At 36.1% G+C, this 27,838-nt stretch overlaps 1 protein-coding gene across 2 annotated transcripts in view; it reads left to right on the top strand.

Moving 5' to 3' along the window:
• Positions 1-27,838, top strand: part of LOC145992253 (cytospin-A-like) — a 274,095-nt gene that overhangs the window by 17,093 nt on the left and 229,164 nt on the right. The window contains exon 1 of one of the 2 annotated variants that reach the window (XM_083128617.1): positions 1,959-1,974. The exons of the other annotated variant lie outside the window; for it this stretch is intronic. The gene's annotated coding sequence lies outside the window, so the exon portion shown is untranslated. Of the gene's footprint in view, positions 1-1,958; positions 1,975-27,838 lie in introns of those variants that run through there. 2 annotated transcript variants of the gene reach the window in all.

The raw sequence follows: 27,838 nt of genomic DNA, 5'->3' as shown, positions 1-27,838 counted from the left end.
TCATATTATTATGCAGATTGTTGCAATAACTTGTAAAAAACATTTAAGTTCAGAGTTTTCATAATTGTCATGTGTGCTTTATTGGAATATAATTTTTTGATGTGTGCTTTATTTTATTATATATATTTTTTCAAATCTATTATGTTGTGTAAATGTAACTTTCCAAATAATTGTAGTCAGTTTTTGTTCATAATATCCTATATAGATGCAAAAAACAGATTTTCTGAAATAAATAACAACGAGACAACTTCAGGGACTATTTTATTCGGTTCCTCACCCTTCAAAACATATATTTAGACACCAAAATTATGACTTTAACGGTTTCAGGAGCGGAAATAAAAGCAAAATATTGTCGCTGTCGGCCATTTTGGAAAATGGCGTCTAAAACACCCGGTCCAGAATATGGTGATGTCTACCCAAGTTTTTCTGACTCTCCTACATGAATTCTACTAGGTTCCATTGGTTAGACAAATCATAACTAAAATTTTTACGGGACTCTATTACAGGGACTGGATTATTTGGATATTTAACATTTGCAGGAGGATGGACTTTTGCAAGTGATTTCCATTTTCCGATTTGGTCGACGGCAATTTTCGAAATTTCCCAACGCGTTGGAAATCTCGAATTCTACACACTATTTCCCCCTCAAGTGATTGTTTATGCACTTCTGGAATAAGAACTGTTAATTTCAAAATATTTCAGACACTTATATAGTGCAGATAATACCAAGATGTATCCACTTTTAAACACGATCTTTTGGATTTTCTCGATTGTTCTGGATAAGTCTGGAAATCATTTCCTGAATTCGGGATCTGACCATGACAATTTACGCGTCGTGATTTTGAATTACTTTTTTTTCTTTCTTTTTTTACAGTACCCTTCGACGCGTAAAGGAGAGCAGATTAAGTGGTGTCTGATATCTGAGCATCCTGAAAAAGTACAAAAAGACAAATAATTATTGATAAACAATTTGTAGATGTTTATGTAAAGGAAGCCAGGCTTGGTTTGGTTTGATTTGGTGTTTTAAATCCACTTTGTGCACAGTAAGGGTAATCGGGACTGGACCTACAGTTTAAAGTGGGATCCGAACACTATGTGCCTCCACCGAGGAAGCCAGGCAAATCAGTTTCTATTTAAATAGCGAACTCAGAAGTCTGAACTTACGCCAAAGTATTTTTAATTCAATTTCAATTTTATGATTTGTAAAATAATAATAATAAAGCTGTATAAGTTTCTATGAGTGAAGTCAAGATGTAAAATCTGACTTCGCCCCCCCCCCCCCCCCCGAAAGAATCTTGCGAGCGCAATTGAATGAACACAATACTCCTACATAGTAAGAGGCGACAGCTAAAAATATTCACCCGACATCTACTATAGAACCAGAAGGTCGTTCATTCGCCACTGCAATAGTTTCATATCATTTGCTTTTGCTTTCTACTTCAGTTCATCGATGGTATAGGGGTATTCGCTTGCAATGCGTTCACACAACTTCCGAGCATAAACCTTTTGCACATCCTGACAAGAAGAATTTTATGCGGTGTTTTACCCGACATAATGAAAAGTGGGAAGGAAGCCGATCTTAATGAAGGAAGCGGAAATGCCTGACGCGGTCGGGAACTTTTCGCCAGGCACTCGCTGATAATGCGGACAGGACCGAGCATTGTTGACGTGCGTGGGAGGATTTTTTCCCGTTCCTCCTTCACGTTTTCAAACAGAGAAAGTAAGAGTTCGTTTTTCGAGCTACGCAACCGTTTGGTGTGAATTAGCGTCCTGCTTGCATGGAATTAATTAGTGTACGGCTTGTTGTGTGCACGTTCCGCCACACAAGTTGAGCGGATGATTGGATCTCGAGTCACGGACTTTCCAAGTGCTTAGGGTGATTTCAAGGGGCAAGTACACTTGTCTCTGTGTCTTTGCAGGGGGATAGGATTGGATGCTTGCGAAATATAGGTCATGGTGGATGTGAAGAACTTGGTAAGAGAAATAATTTTCTTAATTCTTATTATTATGTAGAGTCTCGAGTCTAGAAACGTATGGTACACCCAACGGCAAAATAAATAGTAGGCGAATTGTCCATCACCATTTTCACTCAGTCTGTTTTCCACAACGTGCTGATCATGAATTGAAATAAAAATAAATAAATAAGCAGAGGGAAATATGTACTTCCCATCAACAGAATTCCATGCCATAAGACAACATAGGTCATAGGGTGCAGAATAAAATACAATGAAAATAGTGGTGGACAATTTGCCTACTGTTATTTTTGCCGTTGGCTGTACAGGGTCAACGAAGTTAGTAATAGGTTGTGTTTTTATATAGCGTATATTGATACACCTGTAGATTGAATTGTATTTTCTGCAAATATGCTGTATAAAGAAACAAATTGCCGGAGTACTTATTGAGGTAAGTGTACAAGCAATATGTACATAGTGCCACATATGCCACAGACGTCTGTGAATATACACTTTCACAGGGCAACCCGTTGCTGAGTGCTTATCAGCGCCCTACAACGCCAAGTGTCCCGGTTTCGAATCCCGGCTTGGGCATGGGTGTTCTTTGTGTGCGTTTCCCTTCATCAATTCCATCATATCATCACTCATCCTTCTCTTCGCGATTAGCCAGAAGTGGCAGAAAGCCACTGGAAATTGTAAAGGTAGATACATAGATTCGATCTAGGGAGGCGATATTCACAATAAAATATTTCGTATATTTGGAGCTTTTTACTCTATTAAAACTGTGCTCGAAGACAAAGATGTTAATCGGTGGTGATTTAATCGCAGGTTGCATTTACACCTTTCATTTTTTTGAGTTCTCAATTGATTTTTACTTGAAAATTTTTAAAAACGTTTCTAGAGGGGCTTTAGCCCCATCAGCCCACTACGTACGCCAGTATGTCCATTCATCGAAAGTTCCCACATTTCATGAGAGATTTGCATTTGAATTCGAAATTTTCCATACTTGTAACAGGTAAGAAGTTTCTTCCATTGAGTTCGCGTTATGTAACTAACCATCATAATCTCGCTTGCTGTTGTTTCATCTGCACACAACAGCCACGTAAACAATAGGCTTCAGTTGTGCTATTACAGCTTTGTTTTTTCTTATCTCTTCACACTCGTGACAAGATCAGAGTTGCTAACAATGGAAGAAGGCAAAGGGCAAGGGCATAGACAACAATTGATGAACTTGTAATTTCGTCATTGTTGCTTGAACTGGAAAAAATCTAAGAAGGTTCCAGTATGTTTCTCGTGATAGATAAAAATCGGATGCTGCAAGTGCTAAACAAATATTGTTCTATGCTTGTTCACATCTATCAATTCGTCATGGAAACTTTAGATATTTTGTTGCGTAATTGGCTTTGTAAAGAAAAGGGGGAGTGATAAATTTTCTTTCATCATGCAAGGTTAAAAAAAAGCTGGTTTTGTAATTTTTGAAGCGCAAGGAAGTAAATTATCTGGTTATCACCTTCGTGTTGTGGCCTGTCATTCATTATTTGCGTGTTGACAACTTTGTGTGAATATTGTTGTTGGAGGTAGTATATATTCTGTAAATAAATTAATACTGCAGTGTTTTATCTTTCAAAGATACGTGGGCAACATGGATGCCAATGTCAACACTTCTTCACCAAGGTTTATTTTGATATGGAATGCGCCATTCACTACCATCTAGGCTCGCATACGGAGTGCCTCCGATGTTTTTACGGCACGGAAATACAGAAATATATTGTCGACATAAGGCTAGAAACCGAATTTCTTAGCTAAAGAAAACAAGACGTCAGTGTTTTCCAGGCCGCGCAAATAAGTTTAACTTGTCAACAGGCAGGAAAAATTGTGTTATGTTTTGAGCACAAGTTTTGATCGACAAGGAATATTATATTATATATAAATAATAATAATATTTGTGAAGCTAATGAGTGGTTACTGGACGTCGTTGAGTGGAACTCAGAATATACAGAATAGACAGAAAATGCGGTAATTCTACGAGTGACGCAGTATTTTTTTTCCATGCAAGTAAGCTGCATTTACCGGTAGATGTAGCAGTAATTGTTGGAAATTGTAGGAGACATTGCATTCTCTAATTAATAATATAGCATATAAACAAACCCCAATTCATTCACGGAAATAAACGTGGATAGGGCGGCATTTTTACTGCCCTGGAAGGAGGGGGGTTGATGCTGAATACGGCTTTGGGAATAGAAAACATAAAAAAATTAGATAAATTTGTCAGCATGAGTGGTACAGTGGGATGCAAAAACATTGCTCAGCAAATTATCCATGACTATTGTAGTTAATTTTTGTCTTGCATAATACGTGTTTTTAAGGAATGAATTTTTACGTGTGATGATGCAGGAGTTGTCATCAGCTTATTTGGCTTTCTCTTTCAATTCCTGAAGCTTTTATTTCGTAAAACAAAAGCAATAAACATGGTGATGAACAATGTGCTTGGTAATATCTATGCATCCTACTCTACCAACATTTTACCTGCCTCACGGACTCATTACACGGTTTTGTATTATGAATCCATCTTTTGTGGGCTGGTACAGTCAATGGCAAAGATAATAGTGGGTAAATTGTCCATCACTATTTTCGTTCGTTTGTATTCTATTCCCTGTGTTGTTGATGTGAAGCAGATATTGTTCTCTCTTTATTGACTTTTTTTTCAATTAATGACCATCACACTGTCGAAAACAGACTGACTGAAAATGGTGATGGACAATTCGCCTGCTATTTATTTTGTCGTTGTATGTACTATGTGTCTGTGATGAACTGAGAATGTGTATCTCTTCTTGGAAGCAGGGGGAGATGAACGTAACAGTCAACATTACCTCCAGACTGACTTTGTTTCCACCCCTGCTACTCAAGCCGAAGATATTTTCGAATACCATCCCCTTCTGGGCATCCTCCGGCACGCGCACCTCGGGAGCAGTCGCAACAGAAATATCCTTGATGGAGCAGAGCCAATTAGTGGGACTCCAGGTTAGGAACGTTGCGGAGGATGTTTCCTTATCTCCAGCATTAGCTGACGACCGAAATGATTGATGGCCGATGGCCGTGGGTGGTTGTCCCGCATTGCCTGTCGTACAGGCAGAGTTTATTCATGCTGGTGCTCAGCGTCTAATTACTTGCTTGGCGAAAATATTTTCATGTGGCTCCTTTTTCATAATTACACGTCTGCCTAATGGTCGAGATTATCGTTGTGCAAATTGCAAACAAGGACCTCGGGGTGATCGGGGAAGATGAGGCATTTCTATGCAAGTCACGGCTGCTAATTTTTGGTTCTACTACACTGGCAGTATTATTGAAGGTAATTTCCCCGAAAGCAAAGGAACGCCCTTCACTCAAAACATAGTTTATGAAACGATATTGTCTACGGCTCCACTATAAGATCGATTGGAATCTTCAAGGCTTCCACTGCAGTTTGGCGTACATTGCTCTCGGGTTCGCATCTAGAAATATATTTCGGGGGATGGGGTCCGACCCAAGTGTCAGAAATAATAATTGTTCAAATTAAAATAATTATAATGACATTAAATTAAACTATAATATGAACTAAATGTGTAAATTAATTAATATTGTATTGTTGTTATTACATAAATAGGTAAAAAGACCGCATAATAATAAAGATATAACAGTACGTATTCATGATCTGCTTACGTGTATATAAGATCGCCAATATTTGTATGAAACAACTGTCCTGGCAAGGAAGTAAATGTCAAATAGATAAAGAATTTAATAACAATAAGGATGTTAAATCTAATTGATGAAAAGTACAGTTCCTGATTAATATTTTATGCATATTATTATAAATAATACTGTTCATAAATCTTCTTTGGCACTGTCATTGAAAGCCGTATGATCCCAATATAATCCTTGTCTTTCAATAAGTTCGGAGCAAATAAATAAACCTCGATTATATAACAAATGCTGAAGAAATATATTTTCATTATTTAATATAAGTACTGAGCAAGTTTTTTTTGCGGGGGGTGAGGGTTGAACAGTAATGAAGGCAACTTATCCAGCAGTGGTGTACTCAGGGTGATATTTGAAGGGGAGATGAAGGAAATTCTCCCCCACCTCTGCTATTGTTTTACTTTTGAGGGGAATTATATACATAATTTACATAATATCCCTATGCTTCAAGATTACTTACTGAAATTTTCTTTGTACCATATGAGTGTGTAGTTAGCATCACTTGTTGACTTAAATGCGACTAATAGGAACTCGAGCGTCAGTTTATAGTGTGATCGAACCCTGGACCCCTTGATTACAAGCCGACAGTGTTACAACGGATCCATCCGAGACCCCCAAACAATATAACTTAAATGAATATGTATATTGATTGGGGCAACTTAAAAAACAAAGGATCATCTACACCAGTCCATCGACACTTGCTGCAAATTTACTACATCCATTTCAAATTGAAAAATAAGCTTATTATTATTAATAGTATTCCTCCAGAATAATGAATGTAACAAAATGCACTTGATGGAATAATTGATTGTAAAATGTATTAACCAGATGAGAACTTCATGTTTTCATATTCTGCTACTTAATCCAAGTACTAAATGAGCTTTCAAAATGTTAAAAATAATATTTATAAGGTATAATAACATTTTTGCAAGAAGTTACAAAACGTCAATTTTTTTTACCAAAATTTCCTCTTAACTTTCAAATATTATTCTTGAACCAGGTGTGTAAAAGTTAATTGATTGATTTAGTTTATTTTACTTCGCGTTTTGTGCCTCTTGGCTAATTTGCGAAGATGGGGATGAGTGATGAAATGATGAAATTGATGAATGGACATTCACAAACAACCAAGCCCGACCGGGATTCGAACCCGGGACCCTTGGCGTCGCAGCGCGATGTGCTAACCACTCGGCCACAGGATCGGGCATGTAAAAGTTAAGAAAGAGAGAAATAGTAGTAATAATAATAATAATTAAACAACTATACATTTCATTTCAAGAAAGAAAAAGCACGTAGGATTTTCATTAGTATAGTGAGTGGTTTGAGTAAAAGTCCGTGTCAATGAAATGAATTGAAGAGCAATGAAACAATAGTTTATTAGTTTACATCAATAATAATTCAATTCTTGTCATGGTCTGATCACCTCCTACAAAAATTTCTCCTGACGCCCAACTCATGCGTTGATTTTCCTGACTTCTCCTGGTCAGGAATCCCGACACTGCTTCTCCGTGTATCTGTACTTTTCCACTACTATTTTTTTTGATGGAAAAATAAAGATTGAAACTAACTACAAATGCATAAAGGCATTGCTCGGATAACGAGAAAGAGATTTCATGCTTATTAGCATCTGGATCATGTTATGGCCGATCCGTGGAAGAATGAATGAGAATGCGACAGAAGTGCATGTGATAAAAAGGAAGACGTTAAAGGTTGTTAAAGGTTACGTAACACATAGACACAACACTGCGTGGACAAAGCAAAGCAAAATAAGAAACACGTTGCATCATATCTTTTGTGTTTCGTGTGAAGCAATTATAGTGAATAAACTTTTTCCCAGTTAATTCGCTTCTTCTGATGCTTTGTATGTGTGTTGCCAGTTCTACTGAAAGTACAATAAATCTTTATTTAGCACTAGTGTAATTAAAATATGTAAAATATTTCTAATTTGTAATAAGAACACAATATTCGCGTTCAATAGAGTTTAGTCTCCGAGGCAGTATGGGAAGAAAAGAGGAACAAAGAAAGATGGACAAGAAAGGAAGGAAAAAATACCAGTGGGTAAGGAAGTAGGAAAGAAAGAAAGAGGCAGAGAAAGACAGAAGTAAAGAAAAAAGAGGGGAGAGGTAAAGAGGCACATTTTCTTCTCCCATAATACTATTGTCCTCTCAAAAAATAATGCTTCAGTTTGAAGTTATGTTCTTGCTACGCCCTTGCGACCATTAACATAAATCACTATTACTGAAATGAAATTATATGTTTATTTATTTATTTACTTAAAAGTTTCAGATACAGTACTGAAATACACCATTTTATACTGAAACTGTGGCAACAAGAAACAACAACAACAAAGCAAGACCCTTATCTGTGGCAAGACAATACAAGATGGGAGAGAAGAGAGTTTGTTACACATACAGTGGGATGCATGAGTATTACCAAGCAAATTAATGAAAATAGCAAATGGTCAATTGGCCGAGCAATACTTGTGCATCCCACTGTAGTTTGGATGATTGTCGGAAAGTATAAGTAAGTGGGGGGAGCCTATGTGTGAAATGTAATTTTTTTATTGACTTTCATTTTACGGGGGGGTTGCAACCTTGCCCCCCCCCCCTCCCGTTCGGACGTCTATGTGCTCAGGCAAAAACTGATGACGTCGACCGGTTCTTGAGATGTTAAAATGAAAGTTAGATAATCGTTTGTCTAGGGATTCAGGGTGAAGCAACGTCGCATTACGTCTTGCATTTGCCGTTCTGCTTGTCAATGGTGCCCTTCTATAAATCGTTCGTTTCCTTCATGGCCTCGTGGGTCGAAGATTTCCCGCTCGCAAAGCGACAGGTGGACGACGACCAGCGGCAGGTGGTGGCAGGGAAGCCCAACGGCACGTAATCGCTCTTTCGTGTTCCTGGCTAACTGGTCCCGCATAACACGGCTAGGAACTGGCGAAACGAGCATTCAAAAATAAATCATGGGAAATTATAGATCTTCTGAATCCTCCAAATCGTAAGACAGTCAGTGCAGCACAAATAACCTACAGCTCTTTTCAAGAATATACAAATACAACGTATGTAGTGAATGATTAGTGAAGTTATACCATTGCTAGTTATGCAATTAACGGAAACTTACACTCGTTATAATACAGGGTTATAATCAGTGTGGTATTTAAGAAATTTCCAGTGGGGGGATTCAACTGACTGTCTAGGGACAGCATGAGATAATAACTTTATGCCATATAACATTTTCCCCCATGGATAAAATTTATCAAGCAGACAGGGCACACAAGTACCCAGAGGGAGGAAATATCCCATCCCCCCTTACAAATACCACCCTGGTTTTAATTCAGGAGACTGAAACACTGAAGAATTGTAAAATGCGCACAAAATTAAATAGAAATATTAAACATTAAAGTATTAAAATTATTCTAGTTCTAGTAAAACTTAGTCTTAATATCATACGAATTTTCGATTTTAGTATTGTTTTCGCAAAGTTCATAATTTTCTATCAATAATCTTATTCCTTTCATATATTGTCTTCTTTCCTCGTTAAACATAGGTCCGAAATGTATATATATATTTTTCATTTAATTGAGTTTCATGTCCATCAAAACAAGTCAACAGAAGTAATAATGATAATGATAATAATAATAATAATAATAAATGATTTAAGTGATTAGCACAATTTGACAACCTGGTACATCCCTATGTCAAAATTGGTCATACAAAATTACAGACTTGAATACATAATTATAAAATAATACCCTGGATCTTACAATCTTATACATCATCATAAATTCAAATTGTAGGTTTCAACAAGATCAGCTACTAAACCTTAATTGAGATATACCTCTGGGAATATCTGGTAATTTTATAAGGTATTTTTCAAAAAGTATTCACTGTCTATGGAAAATTAAGATCTTCTGTACAAAATTTATCCTTTTCATTTTTCTTCTTTCTTCTAAGGTAAACATATTCAACTGTGTTAACCATTCAGAGTGATGTTGGTCATACTATCAAAAAAAAAAAAGAAAAAAGAAACACGTAATAACCTGATAAAAAGTTTTTAAAGTGATTCAACTTTTTGAAGTTGACTGGTGGCTGTCAGAAACCATAATTCATTAGTATATTCAAGAATAGGACGAACTATCGTTTTATACAGGTATATTAAGGTATCTTCTTTTTGAAAAACTTTCCATGAGAAAAATATATAACCAAGCATCTTCTTTGCTCTTTTGCAAATTTCTGAAATGTCCTCATCAAATATGAGAGAGGAGTTTATTAATATTTCTAAGTCTTTATGGCTGTCGCATATTTGGATTTTATTTTGATAAATATAATAGTTGAAAACTATGTAATGAACTTCCTTAGTAGCCTACATCTTAAAACTTTACACTTTTTCAAGTTAATTTCCACTTCTCTAATCTTGCACTAATATGTTATTCTATCGAGATCAGCCTGAAGTTGAACGACATCATTATTTGTTAAAATACTCTTAATTTTTTTTATTATATCATCTGCATATAGTAAACATGTGCTAGATTTAAAACATAAAGTAACATCATTGGTAAAAACAGCAAATAGAATTGGGCCAAGTGGCGACCCTTGAAGTACTGCACAAAATATTTATTTTCTATAGGAAATTGTTTCACCAATCTTTACAGAGAAAGTTCTATTTACTAGAAAGTTGGAAAGCTATTTCAGAAATCGAGTTGATAACCTCATTTGGTGGAGTTTATAATTTAATAGCTGATGGCTGACACTATCAAAGGCTTTAGCCAAGTCAATAAATAAAATATCGGTCTGGGATTTCTTCATAATGTTAGATTTTTGTGAGTCTATTAAAACCAAAAAAAAAAAAAAATGTAATAGTAGACCATTTCCTTAAAAAGGTATGCTGATTTCCATCAATATATTTTTTAACACAGAAAGACAAGTAGTCAGCAATTATGTGTTCAGAAACCTTTGCCATGGCATTTAATATAGTAATTGGTTATTAATATCATTGACTTTTCCATCTTTGTTTTTAGTTACAGGTACAATAAACACATTTTTCCAGATATCTGGAAAGTAGTTGTATTTGTGATACAACCAGTGCGAGAAAGGAAGAGCTCCCCTCTTGCAGATTTGGCTACACTTAAAACTTGCTCAACATGCCCATATGAGCTTTTTGCTCAAGTGTGGAACCCTGCCTAATCCAAGATTTTTGTAAAAATGCCCTCAAATATTTTCTGAGAAAGGAAGAGCTCCCCTCCTGCAGATTTGCCTACACTTAAAACTTGCTCAACATGCCCATATGAGCTTTTTGCTCAAGTGTGGAACCCTGTCTAATCCAAGATTTTTGTAAAAATGCTCTTCGGAAAGTATGAACCCCCCCTCAAGCAGATTTGCCCATACTTACAAAAATTGCATCAGCCGGATTTTTGTCCATAAACTTGTCAAAAATTGATATTTTTTTGGCTATACCTGAAATTAAGCTAAAACCCATACCCACATATACATATTTACTTCAGGTTTAAGTTCAATTGGATGCCAGGTTCAATTTTTTTTATCTATATGCAGAGCCCCTCTAGAATGGCAATGACCTAGCACTGTGTTATGTATTGATTTTTGCTTCCCGAGTAATGAAGCTTTGCGTGCAAACAATTGCATCAGCCACTATTGTGAGAGTGGTTGAGGAGAACAGATGTGTTGTTACAGTGCTTCTCATACTTACAGGCCTGTTTGTTTTAATATATAATTATTCATATTTCTGGTATATTGAACAATATTTTGCCTGATATTTGTTACATCCAGCTTGTTTGTTGTAATCCACTCTTATTTAGGGTCAGGCTTATATCTGTCCCAGCCTGTTATACAAAAATCAATACATAACAAGGTTATTGCCATTCTAGACATGCATGTCTGTGCAGGTATTTGTGCTAGGTCAGTGTGAATGAATATTTATTCTTTTTTTCCACTTGTAGGCTATTGGCTTTACAACCTGTTATAAGATAAGCATAGAGTTTTGATTTAAAAAACCCAAAAAAAATTATATAATAAACCGAGGATAAAAATTAATAATAATATTAATAATATTAATATTAAGTATATACACTAAATATACAAATCACACAGCTGAACCTAACTGATATTTTTATTAAGTATAAAGTTTTGAATTGAAGCCCAGAAAATCTTATATAATAAACAACAAGAAAAATGCCAAAACAAAAATATTGTGACCAATGCCATAAAAATATATTTAGCTCTAATTGGGCCAGACACCAAAAGATTTGTAACCCAGACAAATGCAGAACTCCCACAAAAATATGCCCCAAATGCCATAGAAAATATAACATGGAATATTTCACATATAAACATAAAGGTACTTGCTCTGCACAGTCATCAACACAACCATCTACATCTGGTCTGAAAAGGAAGCATGAAACACCTGTTAATGCTTTGCTAGTAAAGCAGCCACGCTATGAACCCATCCATAGCAGTTTTAATGCCCAACTTAGTGATTATTGTTTTGAATCAGAGCCAAGATGTGGTATTAAGAATTTTTTGAACAGTATAAATCCTAATGTGCAGGCAATTCTAAATGCACAAAATGGGTCTTATAAGCTGTCCCTCAAATTGTTTGCACAATATAAGAAGCCAAATGGCACAAAATTTACACAGCCCCACATAACAGAAACTGTACCGGTATATTCAAATACAAATTCAGACAAAATAATAGGCAATTTGATAGATCAATTGAATATTAAACACTCTGAATTTGCAGCAAAAGAGTCTGGATGGAGCCTATGCGGTTCTCCACACAAGTTATATGTTAATATTTCTGAATTCAACCCATTACAAGGTTCCACTTATGTGCCATTACCTGCCAATATCAAAAACAAAACAGCCGTGGTTAATATAAAAAATAATGATGATAAATGCTTTTTGTGGTGTATTTTAGCTGCTTTGTATCCAGTTTCAAGGAATCCTGAGAGAATAACTTATTATAAACAACATGAAAATGATTTTGATGAGGCAATGGAGGGTTTAGAACAGTGGTTTCCAACTTCAAAAGGTCCGAGGGCCAAAATTATATCCAGCAGTTGATTGGCGGGCCGCATTTTTTTTGGGGGGGGACTAAAAATTACAAAACTTGTAAGTACTCTACTGAAAATTTAGTACTTTCGCATGACCTAAATTTCTAAAATGAGGCAATAAAAACAATGGAATCACAAATCAAAATTGTATAATTACAATTTATTTCACAAAAACCCAATACTTATGGATGATTTGAAAGAAATTAAATACACACCATACAAATAAGAATCCTTCATAGTAAGTATTCAGTGTGAAAATTGTGGTCGATGTGCTTCTTTTATTAAAGTTGGAATGTCCACTTCAATTTCTGAACTTGAAAGTCTCAGAAGGTGAAGCAGTGAAGAATCTGCCAGTCTGCTTCTGTAGCGATTCTTGATTAACTTCATTGAAGAAAAAACTCTTTCACAAGTGTATGTGCTGCCGAACATCGATATCATTTTTTGTCCAAAACTACGAAGGTTTTCAAAGCGTTCCTTTGAAAGGTATTTGAAAATCTCTGGCCCCTTTTCTTGCCTAGTTTGAAGGAACACATCGCCTTGCAAATTACACAATTCAAATTGGAGAGAAGCTATTTTCATTTTCAATCTTACGTTTTTTGAAGATATTGCTTATTTCGATATTTGCACAAACTTGAACAATCAGTCGCAGTACAATCCGAGTTGGAACACTGGAAATCTCTTCGTACTTCGTGCGTAGTAAAACAGATCTCTATAGCGCCGCTCTGCAGTTTGTTTCTAAACACAAAGAGTGAATGAAGCATTCGCGGAAGCTGTGGAGTTCATTCCGCATAGCGAAGGGGTGGAATGCATGGTGTGAAGAGAAAGTTGCGTCACTTTAGATTCTTCTGATGATCATTATTGACTGCCAAATCAATTATACCTGTGATATTGTCTTTCTTCACAGAGCTTTCGTTCCTTCAGTAAAAATAGAACGTATTTTTTTTTAAAAAAAAATAATGTTTTTTTGCAATCTGGCTTTGCGGGCCGCAAAAAAGGCAACGGGGGCCGCCAGTTGGAAACCCCTGGTTTAGAATATCCAATGTCTGTTCAGAATATTGATAAATTTGAAAAAAGGCCAGGAATATCAATGGAAAACAATTATCTGTTATTTGTATTTATTTGTTCCACTGGCCGTGACAATTGCTTGATAGATCCTCTCAGAATCAGCACACTTGATGATGAATCTGCAATTCCGATTGATCTGCTCTTAATTAATGGGGAAGGCACATATCATTACACTCTGATACACAGTCTTGAAGCTTTGGTGAGAACACAACTAGACAAAACTCATACAATATTCAAGTTGTGCAGAAGATGTTTGTCTGTATTTGATGGTAGAAAAATGGTGAATGGTGTTTGTGAACAGAATGCAGAAATTGCCAAAAACAAGTTAATTGAGCATCTGAAATACTGTGGCAATTATAAACCTGTTCATATGGTGATGCCTAATCCAAGTGAAAAAGCAAAATTCAAAAAGTTTGAAGCCTTGTTGGAACACCCAGCATATATTGTCTGTGATTTTGAATCAAACCTCAAACCTCTTGCATTCTGCAATCCAGATCCTGAAGAATCTTCAATTACACCATACCAGCTACATGAACCTTCCAGCTTTTATTATGTGGTTGTACAGGATGGTGTTGTTAGTAAAGAAAATTTATACATGGGAGCAGATGCCATCAAAGAATTTGCACTTAGAATAGAAAATGAGTGCCATGACATAGCATCTAATATTTTATTAAAATCAAAACCCATGTTGCCTTTAACAGAGAAACAGATTGAAGATTTCAACAATGCAGAAAAATGCCCGGTATGTGATTCTGAATTTTCAGATACAAATATCAAGGTGAAACACCATTCTCATACAGATGGTAAATTCTTAATGGCCCTGTGTAATAGCTGCAATATTCAGATCCAGAGACCAAAATTTGTCCCCATATTTTGCCATGGAGCATCCAATTATGATTTCCATCATCTGATCAGATACGAGGGGTTTGACAAGCAGAATTTAAATATTTTAGCTGAAAATGATGAGAAATATATTGCTATTAGCAAAATAATTAAAGTTAATGGTGTTCCTATTCACATAAGATTTCTTGATTCTTACAGAATTTTATCTGCTAGCCTGGCTACACTGGCCACTCAATTATCTGATGATCAATTCAAAATCACATGTGCTTTGTTTCCAAATCAGGACCTGAAATTAATTAGGCGGAAGGGGGTATATCCATATGATTATGTTACAGATTTTCCTAAATTTGATGAGTGTGCTCTGCCACCAAAACAACAGTTTTACAGCAAAATCAGAGCATCTGGAATCACTGATGATGATTATCACCATGCCCAATTGATGTGGAACAATTTAAAATGCCAGACATTTGGTGATTATCACATGGCTTATTTAAAACTTGATGTGACCCTCTTAGCTGATATACTTCAAGCATTCAGAAAATCATCAATGCAAAATTATGAGCTGGACCCAATGTATTTTTACAGTGCCCCGGGCCTAGCATGGGCTGCAATGTTTTTAAACACTAAAATGTAATTGGATCTAATCCAAGATCAAGATATGTATCTGTTTATGGAACAATGTATAAGAGGAGGCATGGTGCAATGTTCTCAGAGATATGCCAGAGCAAATAACAAATATATGCCTGATTATGATCCAGCACGGCCATCAAATTATATACTGTATGTGGATGCAAACAGCCTGTATGGTTATGCCATGATGCAAAAACTGCCATATGCAGGGCTTGAATGGGTTGAAGATTTCAATATTGAGAATCTTAAGGATTTTGATGACAGTGACTATGGCCTCTTCTTAGAGGTTGATCTGACAATTCCAGATAATTTACACAACAAATTTTCTGATCTGCCCCCAATTCCCGAGGTTCAGTGCTCACCTGGCTCTAAACAGAAGAAGCTCATGATGACACTGGAGCCAAAACAGGGATATGTCATATATTACAAAAACCTCCAGTTCCTGATGAATCATGGTGTTCAAGTGACCAAAATTGGCAAAGTTTTGAGGTTCAGGCACTCAAAATGGTTGAGGCCTTATATTGATACAAATACAGAACTTCGAACATCTGCAATGAGCCAATTTGATAAATCTTTGTTTAAATTGATGGTCAATTCAGTGTATGGCAAAACTATTGAAAATGTCAGAAAACATACCGATGTTAAAATAATTACTGACCCCAGCCTGAGCAAAAAATTGGTTGCAAAGCCTAATTTCAATTATAGAAGAATTTATGATGAAAATATGGCACTTTTCAACATGAAAAAAACAAAAATTAAGTTTGATAACCCTATTTATGTAGGGGCTGTAATATTGGAATTGGCCAAATTACACATGTTAAAATTGTATTATGATGTGTTGAAACCTTTTTATGGTGATTGTGTAAAATTGATGTACATGGACACAGATAGTTTTGTTCTTGATATTCAAACAGAAGATGTTTATCAAGATATTGCACAGCCTGAATTGTTTCAATACTTTGATACCAGTGAACATACAGAGATTCAACACCACAACAAAAAGGTGCCTGGCAAGTTAAAAGATGAGACACTTGGTGATGTTATTGTGGCATTTGCTGGATTAAGGGCCAAGATGTACAGTTTTGAAACATGTAGTGGCGCTGTTGCAAAAAGAAAGCCAAGGGCATTGGCAAGTGACTGTTGACAAAGAGCTTGAATTTGAGGATTACAAAAATTGTCTCAAATCATGTAGCACAATCAGAACATCAGAAAATAGAATTCAGAGTGTGGATCACTTATTGACTAGCAATATTGTAACAGAAGTGGCTCTGGACCCAAATGATGACAAGAGATGCATTTTATCATGTGGCATACATACTCTACCATGGGGTCATTGTGATTTGAAAAATGGCAATCAATGCCCAATTACAGAGCATGATTTGAAATAAATAAACATGCCTATGAACTTATTTGGGTTCAAAAAACAGGCTATTATGGAGCTGCCAACACCACAACCCTCTTCTGATATGATATCTAAACTAAGTGCTTTGTTAATTATTCATCTGAACAGCATATTTACAGATGTGGATGATGAAACAGGTAAAACATTGTACATATTTAACAATAATTTAAATTATTACCAATTACCTGTAGGTGGGCAATTGCAATTTATTACAACCCCTGAGGGTGATGCCAAAATTTCAGTAGGGAGAAATATTTATAGAATTAAGCACTCAAACATGGTTTCTGGCACTGTATATACTGTATCTGCTGGTGACTGCTTATATATTGAGGTCCCTGGATCATATGACAAGCTTATACCTTTCTTTATAGAATTAAGAATCAGATATTCAATAATAAATAACCGCTAAAACAAAAATGCCTAATGATATATTTGGCCATACAAGACATGAAGATCACAGTGATGAGATTCTGATGCTTGATGTCAGAGTCAAGAAATTAAGAAGTGATTTACAAGCTTTACAAACCACACTCAATGCCAGTCTTCAATTAGAAATTACAAATTTGCAATCACAATGCATGGACCCTCTTCTTAAAATTGATTCTGAACTCAAAGTGCTGCTTCAAAAATATACTGATCTGGCAACATTAGATAATTTTCAAAGTTTAGAAGAAGCTGTAGCAGCTCTTCAAGCCAAATTTAAGACCCAGGCCACCAATTCTGAGCAATTGAAACAACAATTGGAAGAACAAATAAATAATGTCCAGGCACAGCTCCAAACAATTGTCAAGAGCATAAAATCACAAGAAGATTTTGATCTAGTGATTTCCACTCTAAAAGAACAGATTCAGTCACTCCAGATACCTAATCTGGATCCTCTGCACAATGCCATAGCCGAGGTTAAAGAAAAAATTGAGACACTTGAAAATTTTATGAACAATTTGCCATCTTCTGATGCTTTGAGTGCAATAACTCGGAGTGTAGCAAATATTAAGCTGCAACTTGAAACATATGAAGATTTTGGAAAAATTCAAAGTACCATAACCCATCTTGAAGGTACAATAGCAGCAGTGCAAAGTGATTTGGCAAATGTACAAGAAACTCTAGAATCTCGCCTGCCCGGTATTGTAGATGCTCTTGTTAGTGTCCAGCACCAAATCACAAAGCTTGAAAACCTCAACACTGAATCTGAACTATCTCATTTTCATCATTTGATTGATGATATTCAAACAAAACTTGAAATTTTACAACAATCCACACCCACTCAGGCAGATATAGCCCTGCTCCAAAATGCTATGCAAAATGTGGCTGATGCTTCTGAATTAAACAATGTAAAATTGGCACTTGAATCTTTGCAAAATACAGTATCAAATCTTCCTACATCACAGGAACTTAAAAATATAAAGAGGGCAGTGAATAGGATATTGAAATCAGAAGATATCAAGAATATCCAAGCAGAGATCAAACATCTTACTCAGACAGTGGCCACTCTACCAACTAATCAACATATTAATGAACTGCATGCCCTGTTTGAGGATATCAGAAGACAGGTCCATGATCTTACTGCTCAAAATTCAAAATTGGCAGTTATTGAAAATTTGCAACAAATTGTAGCTAATATCAAGCAACAGCTAGGAACCATGGAATCCAATCAAGCAAATGCTCTGTCTGTTTTTGCCACCCAGCTTCAAGAGATTGTGCAACAATACAAGAAACTTATTGTGGACATAAAAATCAAGCCAGGCCATGATGATGTTGTTAGGACCATCAATGAGCACCTTGAATCTGTAACAAGCAGATTGCTCACAGCAGAAAAGCAAATAACAGGCATAATCGAGAATCCAAAACATTCAGTAATTCTTGAATTGTACAGCATCCCCAACAAAGAATATGATTCTCCATTTACACCAGGTGGCAAAATATATATGCTATCCCCTGCACAATTTTATTATCAATTTTTTGTTGGGGGCACATTGAGACCAATCAAGATCAAATATTGGCTTCAACCACAGGCACACCACTACCCCACCTTATCAATAACAAATGCTGACAACAAAGTAAAAATCACCAGTGTAGAATTGGAGGATTTTACAGATCCCAATACATTAGAAACAGCATATGTTGAAGGTGATGGCTCTCTGGAATTTAAAATACAAATAGGGGACAAATTATATTTAGAAAATCCTGCAGTATCAGCTGCTGAACACCCCATAGTTGCAATATTCTTGTTTACATTATATGTCTAGAAAAATTATTGTTGATGAATTACACAGACAGGCCAGACATAATTTTAAGAGACTCCCAGTAGTCACAAAGGGCATAGATGATGTATGGCAGAGCGACTTGATTGAAATGGCAAGTGGACAGTTGAAAAACTTAGACAAAATCAACAAGGGCTACAAATTATCTACTCACTGTCATAGATACATTTTCAAAATTTGCCTGGGCTGTGCCACTCAAATCCAAGACTGGAACATGTGTTACAGAAGCCATCAGGACAATCATCAATCAGAGTGGAAGATCACCGCGCTATTTGCAAACAGATAATGGCAAAGAATTTTATAATTCAGTGTTTCAACAATTTATTAAAAGCCAGGCAATACAACATTATTCGAGTTACAGTAATCTCAAGGCCTCAATTGTAGAGAGATTCAACAGAACCCTAAAAAATCTTATGTATAAACAATTTACCCTCCAAGGTAATTATAAATGGATTAATATTCTTCCAGAACTTCTACATAAATATAACAACTCGGTCCATTCCACAATCAACATGAAACCCTCTGAAGTAACTTCATCTGATGAGCAAAAATTGATCAGGACTGTTTATTATCCTAAATACCAGCCAACAACAAGAAAGGCCAAATACAAGGTGGGTGATCAAGTAAGAATCAGCAAATATAAGCACTTATTCAAAAGAGGCTTTACAAGAAACTGGAGCACTGAATTATTTACAGTGGTTCAAGTTAAACCCGGGACCCTTAACACATATATAATAAAGGATCATCGAGGAGAAATTCTCAAAGGCAGATTCTATGAAGAAGAGCTCAGCAAAACTAAACAGCCTGACACATATCTCATAGAAAAAATCATCCGCAGAAAAGGCAACAAGATACTTGTCAAATGGCTAGGACTTCCAGAACACAGCTGGATCGATGCAAACAAAATAATAATATGAGCACCTGGGATGTTATAAAAAGGCTGCCAGAACCTGAACAACAGAATAAGAGAAATGGCAACTTGCTGCCTGATAATATTAGGTGTCTTATTGTTGGGCCATCTGCTTGTGGTAAAACTACACTAATAGTTGATAATTTTTTATTGGCACCCAACTGGTTAGACTGGAAAAACAGGCACTTGTATGTTTTTTCTAAGAGCTTGGAACAATTAAAATATCAGCAGGTGATGAAGCTATATGATGGATTGGATATTGCCACTTTTGAATCAGATGTTAAGCCACTTCATGAATGTCTCGATAATTCTGTTGTTGTGTTTGATGACATTATATTGTATAATCAAAACAAGGTTAGAAATTTTTTTACACAGGGCCGACACAAAAACATTGATTGCTTCTACCTGGCACAGACTTTTTCAAAAATACCGAAGCAGCTGATCCGAGACAACAGGAATTTTATGTGTGTTTCATCAAGATCATACCAACCTCAAACACATACATGATGAATATGTAGGTGGGGACTTGAGCTACAATGATTTTTCCAAGTTTTGCAGTAGGTGCTGGAATCAAAACAGTTATGGGTTTGTCACAATTGATATGACAAGAAAACCCAATAGTGGCAAATACAGAAATAAAATCAACAATTTTCTAGACATTGAAACATATATAAATAAACATGAAAAGGCCAATCATTGATGATCTTAAATTAAGAGATTATCTTGTAAAAAGATTTAAGGGGTGGAAATCACAGAACCGAGGAATTTATGAACAACACAAACAAACAGAACAGCCTATCATTGATGCTATTAGTGAATTAGGTAAAAATATCAAAACTGTTACAGAGCAAAATCAAAATTTGATCACATAGCTTGTACCTGTAGCTGCAAGGAACATATTAGATTATCCAATCACCCCACTTTCCAGTATTCATACACCAAGTCCTGTTGCTCCTCGAAGAATTGAAGCTACACAGGATCCTATTGAATTGGGTCTTCTTGCTCAAAAATATTTAAGCACACCTAAAGACAACAAAGATGAGGTCTTTGGCTTATATGCTGACACAGAGCGTGATGGTAGCATCATACATAGAATTGGCAATTTCAGAGTAACATTTATGGGAGATGATATAATTGTTTATTCAAAATCTCATCTTGGACAAAGAGGTGGTTTTGTTAAATATCCCGGCACACCTGGGTTGTGGGAACTGATGACTAGGAAAAGGCCTGGCAGCTATACAGATCAAGATTATGAACATTACAAAGAAATATTAATAAAATCAGATGCTCTATACCAGAACAATGATCCCACACAAAAAAGAGTCAAGTCTAGCAGTGGGGCAAAATACAATAATTTAATCAAGCCCATATGGTCACAAATTAAGACTGGCAGTGGAATCAAACAATACAACACCCTGCCTAAAGAATTTGTGTGGGTTGATGATGTCAGGAAACTTGTAGATAGGTTATTGGTGATAGCTGGGGAGGAAAATGCTGGGAACCACAATTTTTACAATGAAAAGGTTGGAATTATGGACATGATAAGCACCAAATTATCTAATTTTATAGTGAATGACACTAAGGGGATTGGATATCTTATAAAAATTATTAATACTCTACCACCTAAATTTTGGAATATTTCTGAGGGTCGGGGCCTGGTGAATGACATTATAAACAAGCTGCCATTTGAACTACACATTCCAGGCTATCAGTATTGTGGTCCAGGCACAAAATTGGATCATAGATTAAACAGAGGGAATCCTGGTGTAAATCCCCTAGATGCTGCTTGTAGTGACCATGACATAGCATACAACACACATTCTGATCTTGACAAGAGACATGTTGCAGACAAGAAATTAGAAGAGGCTGCATTTGGTAGATTTGTAAGCAAAGATGCTTCTTTAAGTGAAAAAATAGCAGCATTGGGGACCACCATAGCTATGAACACCAAACAAAAACTGGGGTGGGGTTTGTGAATATATATATAATAAACCTACAATGAAGGCCAAGGGTGTTATGTATCAAATACCTTATGCAGGTCTTAAATCTCTTGGGCCTATTGATAGCCTTTTGACTAAAAAGCAGCGCAAGAAAAAAAATTCTTGTATTGCAAAGGGACATGGTATGAAATTGTTGCTTAGTACCCCCCAATTAAAAAAATTACAGCAATCTAGAAATAAATCACATGTGGGGGGATTCATATTTACTATCCCTGCCATCTTAGCAGCACTTGGGGCTGTTGGGAGCTTGGCTGGGGGATCAGCTGCCATAGCAAAAACAGTAATAGATGCCAAGAAAAATAGGGCAGAATTAGATGAGCAGAAGCGCCATAACCTTGCCATGGAGAAACAAGGCAAAGGTGTTAAGAGAGCCATGAGTAAGTTTAAAAAAAACAAGAGCCGCTTACAAACCAAGATATTGAAGCTTTAATCAAGCCACTGGGCATCAAAAATTTTAGAGGTGTGTACATGTCTGATTCTTTGCCAGAACAACCACTCAACAAAGAGTGTGGCATTGTTAATTTGGATAAGTACAAAAATCAGGGCACTCACTGGATTTGCTATCTTAAATATTTAAAAAATGAGGCATTTGTGTTTGATTCATTTGGAGGTGTTCCACCTGAAAATTTAATAAAATATCTAAATTCAGCTAATCTTTCTTACAATAATGCCCGTGTTCAAAACTTCAAAGATGTTAATTGCGGACATTTGTGTTTATCTGTTCTTAGATATATGTCTCAAATAAATAAACCATCAATTGAAAATTTTCAAAAAGCCCTGTTGTATCTGAAACATCATGGGGGTATTCCATCTCACCAGCCAAAATTCAATATTGAAACTCAAATTGCATGATGACATAGTGTATCCCAAAACAATAGCTCTCAGAGCATTTTACGGCATGTACTTGATCCCTAATATTACACACCACAACAACAAAATTGCAGTAGGGGATCAAAAAATTGTCATCCCTCCAGGGCAATATAATCTATCCACTCTAAATGCTCAATTACCCAGAGGTGTAGTATTAAGTCAAAATTCTGTCACTCACAGAGTAGAGATTGTATCTGCTACAGAAACAGTGGATCTGGGTACTATAGGAGAGCTGTTAGGCTTTGAGAACAACACAAAACTTGAAGCGGCCATCAAACACACTGCTATTAATATACCTAAATTCTTAGCCATAGAGACTCTAAATATTCACTGTAATGTGGCTGAGGGTATGATCACCAAATCAAATGGAATAGGCACTCACAAACAAACTGGCATCATTGCAACATTCAAACCTAATTCTGAATTTATGGAGCCAATCATCTACACTCCATCCCCAACATTATATTTTCCTGTGTGCCATAATAGAATAGATAATATTGAATTGATGGTCACTAATGAAAAAGAAGAATTAGTTGATTTTGCTGGAGCCACAACAACTGCAATCATAGAGATTAATATTTAAATAAAAATACATACAAGAAGAAAATGGAAAATATTGAGAGTTATGAGCTACAATCATTCCCTCCAAACAGGAGGACATTTGCAAATTTAAATCAACCCAACACAGAAATTGAGGTTGATCTTGATGTAGGGGATGGATTTATACACCCCCACAGAGCAGATCTATACATCAAATTTGATGTTGTAAAGCTCGATGGAACAGATTATCCGGCAAATTCAAATATAAGATTGGTGGACAATTTTGTGCCCCATCTGTTCTCTGAAATTGAGATCAGAAAGCATGGTGTTGTTATAAACAGAGTGGATTATCCCGGCATTACCTCCACAGCTTTGGCCACTCTAAAATTATCCAAAACCGAGGCTTCTTACTACAAAATAGGTGGATTTGAGGCTGGTGATAAAATATTATCCAAGAGCCACACAGTGCTGTTCCCTATGCGCATGTTGCCAGGATTCTTCTCAGATTACAAAGATATTATGTGGAAGGGTGGTTTAAGAATCACATTTAGAAGAGCTGCCAATGATAATAATGCTTTGATGAGGTACAGCACATTAAACTCTACAGGGGAAGCTCTGCCCAGTACCCTACCTGATGAGGGCAAGTGCATTATTCAGACTATGGAGCTAAGAATCCCAGTTGTTGAATATGAGGCCAGTTATGCTCTTAAATACAAAGCAGATATAATAAAAAATCCACAAGTACCTTTACAATTTTATACATATCAATGTGTACAGAAGCCCGCATCTGGTACTTATTATGAGTTTGATGCTACAAATTCATTCTCCAGTATACAATATGACATGCCAGATTTTGTAGTGGTATTGTTTCAGACTGGAAGACACAATAATCAGGAAAAAAATTCAAGTAGATTTGATAACTGCAACATCAAGAACATATATCTTAAAAATGGCAGAAATGAGGTATTTCCTAGAGAAAATTATAATTTAGACATTTCCAAGGATGATTTCCTTAAATTATATGAAGCATTTACAGCATACAAAAGGGTCACTACTGGCAATACTGACATGTATTACACACCAGATGAATTCAAAGCACAGAGAACCATGTTTGTAATCAACACTTCAAAAAGAAAACAAGTTGTGGTGAATGACAGGACAAACATTAAAATTATCTGTGAATTCCATGAGGCATTACCTGATGACACTATATGTAGTGTTATTCTCATAGGTGAAAAATCATATGTTTATGATGTAAGAAATGAGAGGGTCACAGAGCAATTCTAGAGGGCCGATTCAAACACAGAGGCCCTTTGATTATAAAACAATAATACCAACATTTTGCCGTCAGAAAATATATTACTTACCCAAATTTTATAGCACCTCTGCTCGTGGCAGAAAAGCTTTTATATATATTACCTACCCAAATAACATAGCACATCTACCAAAAGCTTAAATACAGAAATATTGCAATAATTATTCTGTAAGTTACAGACTTGGGCTTATATTATTGCGACAAGACCAAACCTAAATGCAATTCAGTTTGCATGACAATATCCAAGAAGCCAATACTAGAAATTTCCTCAATATGATGGATGGTCCCTGAAAAAAGGGCACAGTGTAGATAAGAATTTCTCTTTGAGTCCCATGACAAATGACATGTAATTTCCCTCGGAAAAGGCACAGTGCAGGTTATGCCAACAGATATAATCTCCTAGGCATACAGAAAGAAGGCAATTACTAATTTCTTTTTGATGATGGATAATATGTTATTTCTCTCTAAAAAGACACAATATAGATTATATCTGCTGGCATACAAGAAATATAATCCCCCAGGCATGCAATAATTTATTGTTGGCCGAAACATGGGACTGATCAAAAGATTATAAAGAACATAGAAGCAATTAATTATGTTTGTTCGCTCGTCTCCCATTGTATTGATCGGGCAATTTTGCCTGCATAAAAATATAACAGCAGTTAATAGCTGAGCTGGTGATTTTATACCCAAACAACAGCAATAACTAGGCTTGGGTGATTCCCAGCAAGGCAATAATATTAACACTTTGCTATCAGAGGAGGCTTCATATTTTATCAGAACTCAAACCAGAGCCCCTTGTTTACAAGGCAACAATATTAACACTTTGCAATCAGAAGAGGCTTCATATTTTACTAAGATTCAAACCCGAGCCTCCCGATTACAAGGCAATAAAAACTATGCACCACACTCCACTAGGTTTTAAGATCTAGTACTTATGAGCTTTATATCAATTCAAGATTCCTGGGATTTTGACAGAAAAAACACACTATAAACAATAAAATCATATGGGAACTTGGTATTGTTTTAAGTATAGGCAAATCTGCTTGAGGGGGGGTTCATACTTTCCGAAGAGCATTTTTACAAAAATCTTGGATTAGACAGGGTTCCACACTTGAGCAAAAAACTCATATGGGCATGTTGAGCAAGTTTTAAGTGTAGGCAAATCTGCATGAGGGGAGCTCTTCCTTTCTCAGAAAATATTTGAGGGCATTTTTACAAAAATCTTGGATTAGGCAGGGTTCCACACTTGAGCAAAAAGCTCATATGGGCATGTTGAGCAAGTTTTAAGTGTAGCCAAATCTGCAAGAGGGGAGCTCTTCCTTTCTCGCACTGGTTGTATCACAAATACAACTACTCTGGAAATATTCCAGAAGTAAGTGACATATTGTCAATTTTAGTTAACATCTTTGTTTGCTTTCAAAATAAAATTAGGTATGCCATCAGGACCTATTGAAGGCCTGCCTTTTAGTTTGTTAATTGTATCACTTACATCCTTTTCCAAGATAACAGATACCTGCAATCTTATCAATTTTAGATAAAGGATGTTCATTAAAACTAATGTTACAAGTGGAGATGTTGGTGAGTAGAAAGTCTAAAACATTAAAAGGCAGTGACGGGTCATACGATACATTGTGCTGAACTAGATTTAAAAGTGTTGCAATTTCAACAATTTTTTCAGCCTTCCTTTTAACATAATAATTAGAGTAATACAAATTTCCAGTAGCCCAGTCAATTCCACCAGCATTAAAATCTCCAACTAAAATTATTTTATTGTGTTTCATTAACATCTCTTCAACTAGTTTGCAAACAAGTCACAGTTTAAATCAGGTGGCAAATAATGCAATACTCGTATTATGGTTGGGACAGAATTATTAGACACTAATTTTACCCAGATTACATCTAATTCTGTAAAGGGTGATTCCAAAATCATAAACTGAACCGTGTTTTTAATAAATAAAAGACAACCACCACCACCACATTTTTGTTTGTTTAAATCAAGGTTTCTATCTTTTCTTAGCACCCTATACGTTGGATCTAAATCTATAAAATAATTTTTATCTTGTTTACACCAACTTTCTGTAAGAAAAATTATATCATAATTTTCAATATTAATATTGTTTACTGTTTCAAATTTGGTGTAATAATAATAATAATAACTATTATAACTATTATTATTATTATTATTATTATGTGATTGCTGATTTCAATTTCTAAAATGAGAGCAATTGGACACAATGACACTTCGCTTTCAAATCCCACATTTTTCTTTCAACTCCGACATTCACAGAGTATAGTAGTAGCAACGTTGTCGCCTTTTAATCAAGGTGTCTCGAGTTCGATACCCGGTGGAAGTACATTTCACTCTAAACTCTAAGTCGAGTCCCGATCAGCCCGCCTTTTTCACCTCCCCTCGTCCCCGATAGTAGGATATTGTTCATATCGTACATGAGCACTGTATGATATATACTTTCCTCACGTAAAGGGTTAACAAAATGGATGTTAATCTTCAAATGGACTTCTCCATGACGCCTGAAAAATTCCATAGAAATGAGTTCATAAAACAATCTAAGAGCTATGTCAAGTAAATAAGATTTCTGAGAGAGAAGCAACTACAAGAGGATCCAGCCTTGTTCGACTTTTCTGCGTTGATGTAAATGCAAGGAGAAATAATCCGAGTAAAAGCAAGGCCGTGCGAATCAGTGCAAAACAAAACATGCTTTCGATGAAGTTGTGAATTGCAGGACAAGTGTTTGCGTTGTGTTCCGGATGTCACTTTCCCCGGCTTCAAGGTCCAGACGGCGATCGTAGTGGAAAGGAAAAGCATGGCGTGCAAGCCAAGGGACATGCTCCCCCTCCCCCACCAGTGCCTATACGTGCACCAGTGAACAGAATAGTTTCATGTGTGACGTTTACCAGGTGTGCCTGGGCACCTCCTAATGTGTTCTAGAAAAAAGTAAAACGTTAGCAACTATCATTGTTCTCCGCCCCCTCTTATTTGCTCTGTATATAAACGAGCTCCCGACGGTGCTTAAATGCTGTAAATACCATATCTATGCCGACGATTTTCAGTTATATTTCTCTTTTCCCCCGCAAGAAATACTGCATGCAATAGAAATTGTGAACAATTACTTTAAACAAATAAGTACTTGGTCTGCACACCATGGCTTACATCTAAACCCGACTAAAACCCAGTGTATTCTTGTAGGTTCCCCTAGAAGTTTGAGCAAAATAGATAAATTTAGCCTCCCT

The sequence above is a fragment of the Lepisma saccharinum genome, chromosome 9, assembly GCF_977018435.1.
Source record: "Lepisma saccharinum chromosome 9, izLepSacc3.1, whole genome shotgun sequence".
Classification (NCBI taxonomy): domain Eukaryota; kingdom Metazoa; phylum Arthropoda; class Insecta; order Zygentoma; family Lepismatidae; genus Lepisma; species Lepisma saccharinum.
Note: the sequence above shows the minus strand (reverse complement) of the source record. Positions and strands in the feature narration are given on the sequence as shown.